This window comes from Larus michahellis, chromosome 9 (genome assembly GCF_964199755.1).
Source record: "Larus michahellis chromosome 9, bLarMic1.1, whole genome shotgun sequence".
NCBI lineage: Eukaryota > Metazoa > Chordata > Aves > Charadriiformes > Laridae > Larus > Larus michahellis.
Genome location: NC_133904.1, coordinates 46,236,325 through 46,250,070, shown reverse-complemented (window position 1 = coordinate 46,250,070; position 13,746 = coordinate 46,236,325). Strand labels below are relative to the sequence as shown.

The following is a 13,746-nucleotide window of genomic DNA, read 5'->3' as shown; positions in this document are numbered from 1 at the left end:
GGACTGCGACAAGAAGGGCTGTTATAAAACTGACTTTCTGCCCTGAGGAAGGAAAGAAAAAGGAGTATCTGCCATTTGGAAACATATTCCTTTTAGTAGCCTTCATGCTCTTCAGACATGCCAAATCACTGTACAGACATCCTTATGGTATTTTCAGCCCAGAATGAAGCTACAGCAGACAAAGGAACCAGGCAAACAGGATGCCAACAAGCCCTGCTAAAGGAAACACGATGTAAATCAGGGAGAGGAGTACACAATGCCTATAGGATGTATCCTTTCTATAGCAGGGGCCAGCTCAAACTTTGGCTTGAGAACAAGATCCAGCCCGGGCAACCACGTTAAATGACATTGTGTAGGGAGGATGTGATGGGCTAGCCTTCACACATCAAAGGTTATCATCAAAATTCACGGCACAGGAACACGGATTTTTGTACAGATCTGATCCATGCCCTGGCTAACCCAATTTCCTGCTCTCAGCCACAGCCTATGACTTAATGCTTGAAGGGAAGGAGGAACTTCCCTGGGTTTCAGCTCACTGACAGTGCAGTGCTAGTCATAGAAAAGTTTCTTAGCTGACCCCTACATTTGTTCAGCAAAGCTCTAATTAGGAGCGCTGGACATTAGTGCATTACAAATGTCGGTAGCAAAGCCAGCAGCGTGGCAAATTGTGAGTCATGTAGAATTTCTGCAGCACCGCAGCACGGAAAGCAAACCCAGGAGCGCAGTGAACTTATTTGTTGATCCTGTGTGTTGGCAGCCTCTTTCAAATAGTTTCTCTGCACTATTGAATAACAACTCCAAAAAATTAAAACAAAATACTCCCATCTGTTGAGAAATTTACTTCTGTTCGGCACTGGCCTGTCTCTGTTTGAGTCAGTCCTGTCAGACAGAGACCTCATCACTGCTGCTCATGCAACAGGGTCAAGGAGATCTGACAGCAGCAGAGCAAAGTTTTCAGCCGTGTCCCATAAACAAGGGAAGTATTGCAAGCCTTTCCCTGCCTGCACCGGAGGATGAGGGTGGACTGCGCTATGTTTTGAAACAAATCCATAACCAGCAAAGGAAACAACTGCATTGGAGCGGAATCCCTTGGCTGATTCTTTATTTTCTAATGTAGATGGGGCCAGAAGTGTGGAATTGGGTCCATCTCAGATGCCTCCCCTGCGATAATGCGCAGTCTGCATCTTTCCAAAGCGCAATGATTTGGAACAACAGTTGCCAAGGAATTTATCTTGAATGTCCTTTTAAAAGAAATTCTCAGCTGCTGGGGTTTTAGTTTTGGGGGGTGTTGGATTCTTTTTTTTAAGGACTCTTTAAAAACTTACTCTAAGGGCTACAGTTGGAACAAGTTGGGTTTGATCTTTTTGCAAATGGGCTTCCCTACTAGAAAAGGCTGTTTCAGTGGAGCGCTGACATTCAGCGCCCCTTTGAAAGACACCAGGGACCTAAAGACCATCGACGCTGTCAGATTTCCAAGACTAAATTCCTCCCTATAATATCCAGGCTTGCAGCCAACTTGGCTGGCTTGGAGCAGTTGTATCTTTAAAAAATGCCTGATGCGTATTCACATTTCAAAAAGGGAAAAAAAAACAACAACCCAACCCAACATTGCAGAGTGATTCAGGAAGATAGGCAGGTGATGGAGTGGAGCAACAGGCAAAGACAACCCAAGCAGAGATGACCTTGCTAAATTCCGCATCATTAATTCTGCTCCTTGGAGAGAGTGCATCAGCATTTGCACTTTAGCATGATACAACTGTTTCCTTCTTCCCTATCTGATCCTCTACGTGGCTGCTGTGATACTATAAAACAAACTAGTTTGAGCAAAGAGTAGGCTATTTCTTGAGCTCTTTCTTCTGAAGATTAACTGCACGTCAGAAAATGATTATTCATGGCTGTTTCTTGGGCAAGGAGCAAAGCAAAGGAAAGAGGATCCTCTGACTAAATTTGCTTAAAAATTTAGGAGAAATGTTGTCTTGGTTATTGGTGCATTTTTGCTGATCGATAAAACACAGATATTCTGAAACCCCATGCCCATGCAATGGAGATAAAGAAACAGCTGCACTCCAGCAAGCTACCAGTGGGAGTGTAATAAGCTTAGAGGCTCTGAAGCATTTTTAGATTAATATAATGAGTGTTATTAAACTCAGCATTCACAGGAACTTGCAACCGCAAAGGAAACTTTTTCTGCTGGCTAGATTAGGGAAGAGATAATAGCACTTCAGGAAGAAAAGGTCAAGGAATTTTATCTGGAGAGCTCCTTTAGAAAAGGCTGTGCTGTTTTGCTTACAGTATCGTCGCTATAACCAGACAGTGGGCAGAGCCATATCAGGATTGCGGAACCACTTCACCAGCCACGGAAAAATATGAAGGAAAAGCACTAAGAAGCACCAGCATTCTTTGCAATCTTAAATGTGTACCTTTTCGTTTACAGGAAACAGCTCCTGAGATATTTCCCAGGAGAATGAGAGCTGATGGGGAGGGACTGCATGGTTTGTAATACTCCATGAATGAATGCTGGGGGGAGGCTGGCTGCTTTTTTTTGTCTTTTAAAGACAAAATACATACTCGTTTCTTGGGGAAGTGTGTGGGGGTGTCTATTGTTTCCTTTTCCAAAAGTATCTGTTGGGTATCTTATGCTTAAAAATATTTGTAAGGGTTCTTTAGAGACAGGGGAGATTACTGAAAAATCACATTTCAAATCTTGTACTTAAAGATCAGATCACAGTGTACCGGGTGGCAAATAAAGCATTCCTCATATTTCTTTATCATTTTTAAAATCTTTCTGTAAAAGATTTTCCGAGACAGTCTGTGTGAATGAGATATGGTGTGCTTTTTTTTTAAACACTTCAGTTTATTTAATGCTTTAAGCACTGGTTTGCAGGACCGAGCCTATAATGTGAAAGAGATGAAAATATCTTAGCACAGATTAGAGTACATTCTCCCCATGTAATATATTCTTTTCAGCACATCACCAAAGAGGATTTTATAGCACAGATATTTCTCAAAGTGACGGAACTGTGAAAGTATCCGCCTTTGGTACGTGTTTACCTTGGAATAGTCTCTGAAGTGGCTTCTTTCTCAGCACAAATGGATTTCCCCACAGAGACAAAATTTCCCTGCCGTGCAGATAGAAAACTTTCTAAAGGAAGCTTCCTACACAACACAAAAAAATTTAAAAATAAAAAGGAAGGGGGACAGGGAGGGAATACACTTGGCCCCTATTGCTTTTCACGTCGTCTCCGTGATGAATGCTCCCAGATACTGCAGCCTGTGAGCCAGCCACCCAGGCAGACCCCACTTAAAGCAGCGCCAGTAAGGGAGGACAGCAAGGAGTTTGGGCTAATCTCTGAGGGCATTTACATACCTCTTAACTCTGTTTATGATGGCAAAACATTCCCATGAGAGGAACTTCAAAAATCTTGGAGCGAGAATGAAACGGAGTGGCTGCTGGCTTTAGCTGGCCAGTTACTCTTAACTTTCAGTAGGACTTAAACCCCTGCTTAGGGGGCTCTTCCAAAAAATTTCAGCCCTGGACATTACAGTAACACTAACAAATAGCTTCATGAAAAAAATCTATAAGCACGATTGCCATTAACTGTCTTCCTTGCGGAAAGATGAAGGAAGAGGCCAAACAAATGTAGTAAGAATGGTAAGCAAGCCTTTCCCAAAATGAGATAGTGGCTCTCATCCCGGGCCAAGGACTAAAGGGGGATGATACAGGAGAAGTCCACATATTCAACCTGCATTGTGGGTGCACCGCAAATTCCCCTTGCAAGGTCATCTGTCTGCTCCCTTCCACGATGCAGGAAGAGTTGCTTAAAATTAAAAAAAAAAATTAAAAAAGATATTAAGGTAAAAAACTCATAGCAAATAAGTGACAAAATGCTCAAAGCAGATATTTAATAAGAGAAGAGGGATACAAAGGGGAACAATACAGGCTTTGTCGGGGCACACAAGAAGAGCTGAAAGATCTAGCAAAACTGGTGTTAAATGATGGCTTCCCACAAATATTCACCTCATACTAATTAGCAAGGAAAAATCAATAGGCGAATCTGGAAATCTTTCCAAAACAAGAATCCGCATTACTAAATGTCTTCTCTTTTACTCCCTGTAAGACTCACTGTGTTTCTTTTCCATGAGCTCTACCCGAGTGTTGCCAACATGGCATGTGTGTTTTCTTCACATGGCAGGGGAGGGCAAATGGGCACCAAGTTCCCCATGAAAGGCACAGAGGAGCGGAAAGTTGGCTGACTGCCATGGCGGGTTATTTCTGATGCCACAAAATGTGCTGCAATCACGGGGTTTGTCAATACAGGGGGAGTCGTAGGAATCATTTCAGAGAGGAATGTACCTTGTCAGTGCACGCTTTAATTGCTTTCCATTGTAATTTCTGTCCAGTAATCATGGTAGAGTTGCGGAATTAATGTGCGGAATTAATGTACGGAATTTCTACCTGGCCAAGAACACAAGGACGCTGAATAGCAGCAGCGCCTGGATAATCTGGCAGTATTTGTGTCCATTTCTGTGAGCCGTCAGGACTCCCAGCACAGAGACAAACCCCTCCTGGAGGGGTTCCAACCCAAACGCCAGACATCAGATGCCTTCCTTGAAAGTAGAAGCCCCGCTCCAGCAAGGCCTCCAGTATCTGACCGGCCCCCAGATAACTGTACTGACCCACAGGCTCTCAAAAAACCAAAGTTTTCAGCTGAAAAGCCGAATTGAGCTGCGTTGGCAGCAAATCAATCCATACCAAGGCCCTCCAGCAGTGGGCTTTGGCCTGAGTTCCATCAGATTTGCCAGAACCAAACAGGTTTCCCCCAAATGTGAACTGTTCAGCTCTTTCCACTGGGGGAAAAAAAATAGTTCCATTGGTAAATTTCTCACCATTATTTCTGTGCTTGTATTGCAACAGATTGTAGCCAGAATTCTGAGTAGGTTGTGGTCTCTCCCCCAAACAGCTGCAGTCTAGCTGGAGAAAAGATGCAGGAAAAGGGGGAATTCTGAAATGAAAGAGGTCATGAAGTTGGAAGGAGGAAGAGTGAGGATCAGGAAAAGATCACGACATGTAGAGGAAACGGCAACAATTGATGGTCCCAAATATTCTGATGTGTCCCACTCAGCTGTAACCAGAGTCTTTCCCCCAAAGGAATGGATGGACTGGTAAATTGGATGTGATTTTTTGGGCCTCTCTATGGAAACGGATGTAAGGAATGACACAGATAAGCGCAGGAAAAGTGGGAAGCTGATTGCTTTTAGGAGAAGCTGGAAAACTGGGTGGGCACATACATTGCTGATAGCTGGGGCAGGAGACGGGGAGCTGAGGGTGAAGGAAAGAAGAGGCACAGGAACAGCGTATGATACCTTGTAAAGTTATTTTCATGCTGTCTTGCTCAGGTGCCCTGACTTGCAGGAAAAAATGGTTTCCACAACAAGAGCAGGACTGTCTCGGATACTGTCAGTTCTTGTCTCTTCCACTGAGTTTGCCCAGAAAAGCTATGGTTTTGCCTGATTTTCTGGGTAGCTCTTTCCCCATCCTCAGTCCACGACTCTGCTCTTGAGCAATGCCCACCATGGAAAGTGGTGCACCACTGGGGGGGGGTGAACAAATCTACCGAGCCCCCTTCCACGCCGGGTTCGCTTTGCTTTGTGGTTTCCCAGCCTGCACCAACCCCTGCTCGAACCCTGCACAAAACCCCCTGATTTTCAACCAGCGGGTCCTGCCCTTTTCCCCCGGCACAAGCCATTTTCCGCGCCGCCACCGGCCCCGCTCCCGCCCTCCCGCTACACCGGCTCCGCGGACCCGCGGCTCGGCCCGGGGCGCCCCCTCCCTCCCCATTGCCGCCAGGGGGCGCTGCCGCCCCGCCCCGCGCCGCGCCCAGCCAATGCCTGGCACCGCCCACGCTGGGCGTGGCTGCCCCGCCCCGCCCCGCCCGGCCGCGCCGGCCCGCCGGCTCCGCGCCGAGCCCACTCACCGGCCGCCGCCGAGCATGAGCCCCGCCGTGCCTCGGCCGCGGGCATGACAGCGGGGCCGCCCCCCGAGCTCCGCGCGGAGCCAGGCGAGTACCGCGGACCTTCCTCCCGGCGTCGCGCTGCGGGGAGGGGGTGTCTGTTGCCGGCACCCCCGGGGGTTGCATTTCGGGGAGGGGGTGTCTGTTGCCGGCACCCCCGGGGGTTGCATTTCGGGGAGGGGGTGTCTGCTGCCGGACCCCCCGGGGGGTGCGTTTCGGGGAGGAGGGGTGTCTGCTGTCGGCCCCTCCCCGGGGGTTGCATTTCGGGGAGGGGATGTCTCCTGCTGCCGCCCCGGGGGGTGCGTTTCGGGGAGCGGGTGTCTGCTGCGGGACCCCCAGGAGGGTGCATTTCGGGGAGGGGGTGTTTCTTTGTAGCCTTCCCCAGAGCTACCTGCGTGTCGCGGGGGTCTCCTGTGCCCTCCCTCCAGCCCCCCGCCCCCCCGAGGTGGCTGCGTGTCGGTGGCCGTGTCGGTGGAGCCGGGGAAGCCGGAGGGTCCGCGGAGGCGGATCCGGAGGCGCTGGACAAGCGCTGGGGAGAAGCGGCTGCCAGGCGCGGGGGGGAAGCGAAGGTGTCTACGGTTTCCTCAGCCCGGGCTGCCCAAGGGAGGTGGGAGAGTTGGTGGTGGGCGTCTGCAGGTGTGTGTGGAGCTGGGGACCCGCTTGACTTTGGGCTGGGTCAGAAGGGAAATAAGCTGAAAAATCTCTGCAGCACGGGGTTCTGAGAGCTTCTTTGCTTGAGGCGTATTCCCAGAGTCGCTTTTCCAGAGTGGTGGCAGAATCGCAGCGCTTTTGCATCCCAGTTTTATTCCAGGAGATCTGTCAAGTGCGCCTTACTTTGCGTTCGTGTCAGAACACAATGACAGGTGAAGAAGTCCTTCTGCTACTGTCTCGTATTTTTATATTTGCCAGGAGAAACCACAGTCTCCTCCGGAGCGAGCGATGCATGTGGCACTCGCTCCAGCGGAGGGGAAGAGATGGTCGGTCTGCCCTGAATGGCAGCTGCCCTGGGTGATTTTTTTAAATGCAACAGAACAAACAATAGAATATCATATTAGTCTGGGGTTAGCCTGAAATAATGGAAAATAAGAGGGAAAACTGTAAACGTTATTCAAAATGCCAGCTTGAAATTCTCAAACAAATCATCCAAAACAAACAGTAGCTGAGTGGAACTATTTTCTTTGCAGGGAGTTTCCACTGGAATAAATAGCAAGTTCTGTTAAAAAAAAAAAAAATTAAATAAATCTGCAACTAGTTGTAATACTTACAGTGCTTGCCAGGGGCTGGAGAGTGCCCACAACCAGAGAGATCCTTGTGATCCAGAGTGATGTTTTACTGCAGCTTTTGCTGCCAGTTCTTTAGAGACACTTGCAGTTTTTACCTGTGGGCCCTACCAAAGACAGAAGTGTCTGTTTTTCCCTTTACCTTCCCATCTTCTTCTACATTTAGAACATTCCTTAAGCTTTTTCCTAAACAGACCTCTGTCTTCTGATGCCTTTGTGTAACCCAGACAAAGCGTTGCTGTGATGTGTCAACTCTACATCACCTGCAGAGACGGAAAATGAGGGCCTTTAACATCATGTTCTTTGCCTCAGCATCACAGCTGGTTGCAAGCTTGCACAACCGGAGCAGTAGGGCCATGGAGACCTGCTCCTGCAGGAGCATGGAGCTCCTCCATGGATTGTGTTCCCTGGGATGCAGAGGGCACTGCCAGGCACTGAACCTCAGCCTTGCCAGTGATTTCTTCAAGGACCTGGTTGTCAGTTTGTCCAGCATGACTTTAAGCTAATTAGGCCACTGGTACTTGATGGGATATGTATAAATGGCAGCGTTCCTGGTCATGGGACGGCTGCCCAATGATTTGCTGAGACCTGGCACAGCTCGTGCCCAGCTGCAGGGAAGTTCCTGGGTGTGTTTCCTGGGTCCCTGGGCTGGTGCTCTCCAGGGCACACCTAAAGAGAAGTAAAGCATTTAGTTTGTGACCCAGAAAGTAAGTTGTCAGGAGGCCGTTTTGATATGCATAGACCTTTTAAAGCTTCCCCCCAAGCTTTGGAACTACACAGTTTTCTCGAAGACCTCACTGCCCGTACAGGCAGTTAGCTTGATTGGGAAGCCTATTTGTTTAACGCCCTCTAGTGATGTTTTAAAAATTAACATAGATTCCTTTCAAGAGGAAAAGAAATATTGAAGTCTACTGGTTTAAAAAGATTTACATTTTCTGAGAGTCAGCTGCTTTAGGGAATCCCTGTCAAACACAATACCCCACTTTGGATGGGTGCGTAACCTAATTTTGGATAGGTGTCTCTAGTCATGGAGACATAATGATAGTCTCTGCCTCCCCTGGAGATTCTCGGTGGTGCTCAGGGAAGGTCTTTCCATCAACAGCACTGGACACGGTTCCGTTCTTGTGACTTGTCTTTAAGTGCTGCTGCACTTTAAGTTTTGGCTGAACCCACATGTAGATCGCTTAATGTGGCTCTGGTCTAGGTGAGCTTGGCATTCGCGGAAGGGACCATTTATGCTTCTTGGTGCTTCACCTTTGTTTGTTATAATTCAGCTAGGCTGGCCCCAGAAATGGGAATTGTGTGGCCTTGTCTTTGCAGAGGAGATAGCTCCAGGGGCTAGAACTCTTTTAGATTGTAACCAGGGGATGCGACTCGAGCATCTGTGTCGTCAGACTGGTTTTACTTCATAGGTACGGGAGATGTTGAGGAATGTACCATTGATATGGTTTCTCTTAATTAACCTTGAAGATGTAGTGGATGTTTGTTCTTCATGACTAGCCGTGGGGGATCTCTGATCCTTTCCTGCTTGTCATATGGAAGACTCTGATTTGTGGCTCTGATGCAGAGATCCATCTTGTGGATCCTTTCCTGGTCCCTCGTGGACAGCATTACACCACCACACCGTACTCTACCTTCCTGCCTGCCACAGGCTCACCACCCTCTGCTGTTTCACCTTCTGTCATGCCAGCACCCTCACTAACACCCCCAGACTCCTGCATTTGCTCTGTTCACCTTCATCCACGTATTACTCACTCCTCCGCCCTTGCCAGGGCCACTGTCACAGTGAGTAGCCCCCCAGCAGATCCAAATACATGTTATTTCCGAAAAAGCCTACAGCAGCGCTCAGCCACTCCTGCTGTTTGTCCTGTGTCCCGCTTACAGCTGTGTACGGTCACACCTGTGTCGGACTGCACCCACCTCAAACGAACCCCCCCAGCAGCCCCCGGAGCACCAGCAGCACATCGCCCCTTTGGCAGCGCTGCTCGGGAGGCAAGCCCTGTCCTCTGGCTGGAAGCTGACGTGCAGAGGTCACCCAGAGGTGGTACTAAAGTATGGTCCCCATCTGAGCTGCATGGCTGGTCTCTCAGCTAAGGCAGGAGATCTGCCTTGCCAGCTCCCCACCTCTCCGTGTGCTTCTGCTTAGGGACCTGGCATCTCCTCAGGGTATTCTCTTTGTCTGGTCTGTGAAAGTCTCATCGACGTGAGTATTTGTGCCTAGTAGAACGAATAGCAAGTCTGCTTAACAGCACCTTCTCCGTTTCAGCCAGAGGTTGAGACTGTGGCAGTCACTGTGATTTTAAAAAAAAAAAAAAAAAAACAAAAAAACCCCAACCAAAAAACAATAAACCCCCCTTCTGTTCATCTTCCACTTCTCCACACTTCCTCCTGAGGGATCTCGGAGCTGTGGGAAAAAGGACTGGTGCGGGGACGTGCGCGCAGGGGATCAGCCCCTCTTTTCTTGTCCCCATGGCGCTGCCCTCCTCGTGTTCCCCTGAGAGCAAATGGCAGGACAGATAAGGACATGGAAGTTTCCAAAACCTGGCACCCATAGTTAGCCCCTCTGAAAACAGGGCGGGTGGGGTCCAGCTTGTGGCATGTGAGAGAGAAACTGAAGCAAAACAGGATGTTTTTGTCATTTAAAACTTATTTGTCAGAATTGAAAGGCAAGGCTTGGTTTGGTTTGGTTTTGAAGTTGTCTGCTGCGTTTATTGGGAAATTCAGCAGGGAACGAGCTTTACGCGTGCGTGCGTGTGCAGATGTGTGTGCACACATGTGCTTGGGTAGGGAGAGCAAACGAAGAGGCTGGTATTCAGCCTCAGGACAATTTTCTACCTGAAAATTAATATAACCAATAGGGACCAAGTAACTAATGGAAAATATAAATTCCATCTATGTAGCTCTTCTGTGAATCTTGCTGGACAATTGCTTTCTGCTCTGAACACCTCGAAATTGGAAAGATTCTATCAAATTATGAAGTATTTATCAAAGACCCACCAAAAAGCTCATGACTGGAGGTACTAGTTTACACATCAACCTGTGTTAAACCCAAGTAATGGGAAATGAGGTATAAGGGACAGATCTGGGATTGTCTGTACCCCATAATGTGTCCTATATTTGGCCTGCTTTCAGCTGATGCAGTTTCCACACTAGTTCCTGTAGAGGTTAAGGCAAAAGTCAAAAAGAAATACCGGGAGAAATGAAGGCGGGGAATAATATATGAATCAGAATAAGTGTCTTTAAATAGAATGCTTCTCGGAGTTTTCCACTGCCTATCCCTTCAGGCTGTGCCAGAAATAGAGGCAGAGAGAGGGACATCTCCGAAAAGCCCCGCAGCCGCCTGCTGTCCCCGCTGCCGTTGGGGGGCTGGGTGCTTCCAGGAGAAGGTGGGACCTCTGTGGCGCAGTGCCTCCTTTCTGCCCCTCTGTCCTACAGGGCAAAAACGCCTCCCTGAGCCCAGCCTGTGCCCTTGCATGGGATATGAAGAATCATTATGCTGTCTAGCCTTTGTCTGATTCATTGGAGATGCTGTACCCACTCCTAACAGTGGAACAGGTTGCCCGGAGAGGTGGTGGAGGCCCCATCCCTGGAGACATTCAAGGCCAGGCTGGATGAGGCTCTGAGCAACCTGATCTAGTTCAGGATGTCCCTGCTGACTGCAGGGGGGTTGGCCTAGATGGCCTTTAAAGGTCCCTTCCAACCCAACACATTCTATGGTTCTATAAATCCCAGCCTCTGCAAAGCTCTGGCATTTTATCATTGACTTCAGAGGAACAAGACATTTTCTGCCGTAATCATTTCTTCTCCTTGGCTCATCTATGAGTTTCTGCAGTAGCTTGCAGCAGTTGCTCCTATAGAGTAATTATAACAGCCTCATGTAAGGAACTTAATGTGAATAGTTTGATTCCACTGCTTATCTTTTTCCGCCTCTTGTGCCATCAAACAACTGGGACCTGTTCTCTAAGGCCACGTGACTCGAGTTGCATTGGTTCATAGCAAGAGCTTTTTTGCTATAAGAATGTGCATATTTGTTAGCCTCACTTGGCAAACTATCCCCTGGCCTCCAGGTTATTTGATCTCTGAGCTTTTCATCCTCCTTGATTAGCTTCTCTCCTTCCCTTTCTCAGTCCACCGGCAGCTCTTCAGGCCGTGTTTTCAGGCCCCTCCTTCACACCTCCTTTTTAGCCTGGGCTCAGCTCACATAATGCCGCTCCCGCCCGCCTTTCCGTTCTTCCCCTTTGCCCAGTTGCTCAGCCATGTCTCTCTCTTGGCCTCTATCACTGTCCAACCCGTAATGTCTTCCTGCAACTCCAAAAACTGGCAAAAAAAGTACAATTGTTTAAGCCAAAGTCTACTTTTATTTGCCCACCTCGTGTAACTTTAGACTTCCAGCCCCACTGAAATTCATGATGTTTGGATCCTCATTTGAGGCTGGGACGCCTATTTTTCATTTCTGTCGAGTGCAAAATTCTGTGGGATTAAATCCTACAATTTAGCACCAACCTATTGTGAGTTTTGAGGAGGAGTTTGACAGTGAATGTTACTAATAAGTTTGTTACCCGTCCTGATGCTGATGGGCAGATGAGTAAGCAACAGAAAGAGGAAAATGCCTTTCATGGTGTGTGTGCTGGCAGAGGTGCTGCTGATTAACCCATTTTTCAGCCAGGCAGCTCTGAGAATGCCATTTAACAACCCCAACTCTGTATAATGCCAACAGGATGCTTATAAGGCATGAAGGGATTAATCTTCAGCTCTAATGAAATCCAGATGCGCAGGGCTGCTTCTTTTCAAGGTCTTTTCCATGGCCAAGCTGCAAATAAAATGATTTAATCATGGTGAACAGATGAGAAACACCAGACTTGCAACATGCACTGGGTACTTAAACTCATGGGCGCCAAAGGCTGTTGGCAGTTACCTGGTGGAGAGGATGGGGACACCCACTGACCCCCTGCCTGCAACAGCGTCATTCGTAAGGTGGGAACGTGGCATCTCTCTTGGGGAGCACAATTCATGCACGTGTTCGCATTAGGGCTGGGGGAAGATGGCGTGGAAACAAGCTTGCTTCTATCCCTCGGAGGAAGCCAAGGCAGGTATAAGGGTGGTGAGTGGGGCTATGGAGATGATGAGGGGACTGGAACATCTCTCTTATGAAGAAAGGCTGAGGGACTTGGGACTTTTCAGTCTGGAAAAAAGACGGCTGAGGGGGGACCTTATCAATGCTTATAAATACTTAAAGGGTGGGTGTCAGGAGGATGGGGCCAGGCTCTTTTCAGTGGTGCCCGGGGACAGGACAAGAGGTAACAGGCACAAACTTGAGCATAGGAAGTTCCACCTAAACTTGAGCAGGAACTTCTTTCCCCTGAGGGTGGCAGAGCCCTGGCACAGGCTGCCCAGAGAGGTGGTGGGGTCTCTGTCTCTGGAGACATTCCAAACCCGCCTGGAGGCGTTCCTGTGCCACCTGCTCTGGGTGACCCTGCTCTGGCCAGGGGTTGGACTAGATGGTCTCCAGAGGTCCCTTTCAACCCCTGCCATTCTGTGATTCTGTGAGTGCCTGGTTGGTCTCTGTCAGGGGTGTGCTGGTGATGGACCACTAGCAACGTGGCAGCTTGCACTGGATGCGTGTCCAGGGAGAGGTGAGGATTCGTACCACAGCATTCAAGTGGAGATGCACTGTCTGCTCCATGGACCTGAAGCCTCATAAATTGTAGTTTACACTTTCTCTTCCTTGTGCAGTTTAGATCTTCCTATATCACACGTGGAGCATAGGTACTGTGCATTTCACGCACTGGTAGTTAATCCGGGCCCTAGCAGGGGCTGGACCAGGTTACTCAAGCTCAGAGGCCCTGCTTTGGAAAGGCTGAAGTAATCCTGTAGCTGGGCAAACCCAGCTGTCTATGAGTTTTTAATTTTTAATATGGCAGGAGGAGGAGTTTTGAACCAAGAGAGGGGAAGAGAAAGGGGTTATTTTAAAGACATGAAGGAATGTGTTACATTTTTCTGTTCCTCAGGTTTGGCTGCTTTGCAAGTTTTTTCACTTTGCCAAAGCTCAATTCAGTGAACTATTTATTTGCATTTTTAAAGAGCAAGCATGATTCTTAATTTACTTTGGCCTCAGTGATGAATTCTTACACTGTGGAACCTAGCAAGTTCTCTTCCAGTGTTATATATACATCCAACTTTACAACAGAAACTTCCACCCCCAAGTACCAGCTTGAATTAAATGGTTTAAAGGGCTTTATAAAAGTGGGCCCCCACTGATTTCCCACATGAGTCTTATCAATAGTCACCCTATAACTGTTTGATGCTACACTCAGAATCAGAGCATGACGCAGCTTCATGCTAGAGACCATATATGTGCGCAGAGCTGTGTAGAGATTTTCTTTAGAGCTAGAGTACTGTGGCCAGAATTCCTTGTGAGAGGTTCCTGGGGTAGCTTTCAGCATTGGTTCAAAGGA

At 48.2% G+C, this 13,746-nt stretch overlaps 1 protein-coding gene across 1 annotated transcript in view; it reads left to right on the top strand.

Annotated features, from left to right (window-relative positions):
* The first annotated feature begins 5,949 nt into the window (after positions 1-5,949).
* Positions 5,950-13,746, top strand: part of LOC141748810 (rho GTPase-activating protein 20-like) — a 39,365-nt gene continuing 31,568 nt past the window's right edge. The window contains exon 1 of the mRNA XM_074601422.1: positions 5,950-6,059. The gene's annotated coding sequence lies outside the window, so the exon portion shown is untranslated. The remainder of the gene's footprint in view (positions 6,060-13,746) is intronic.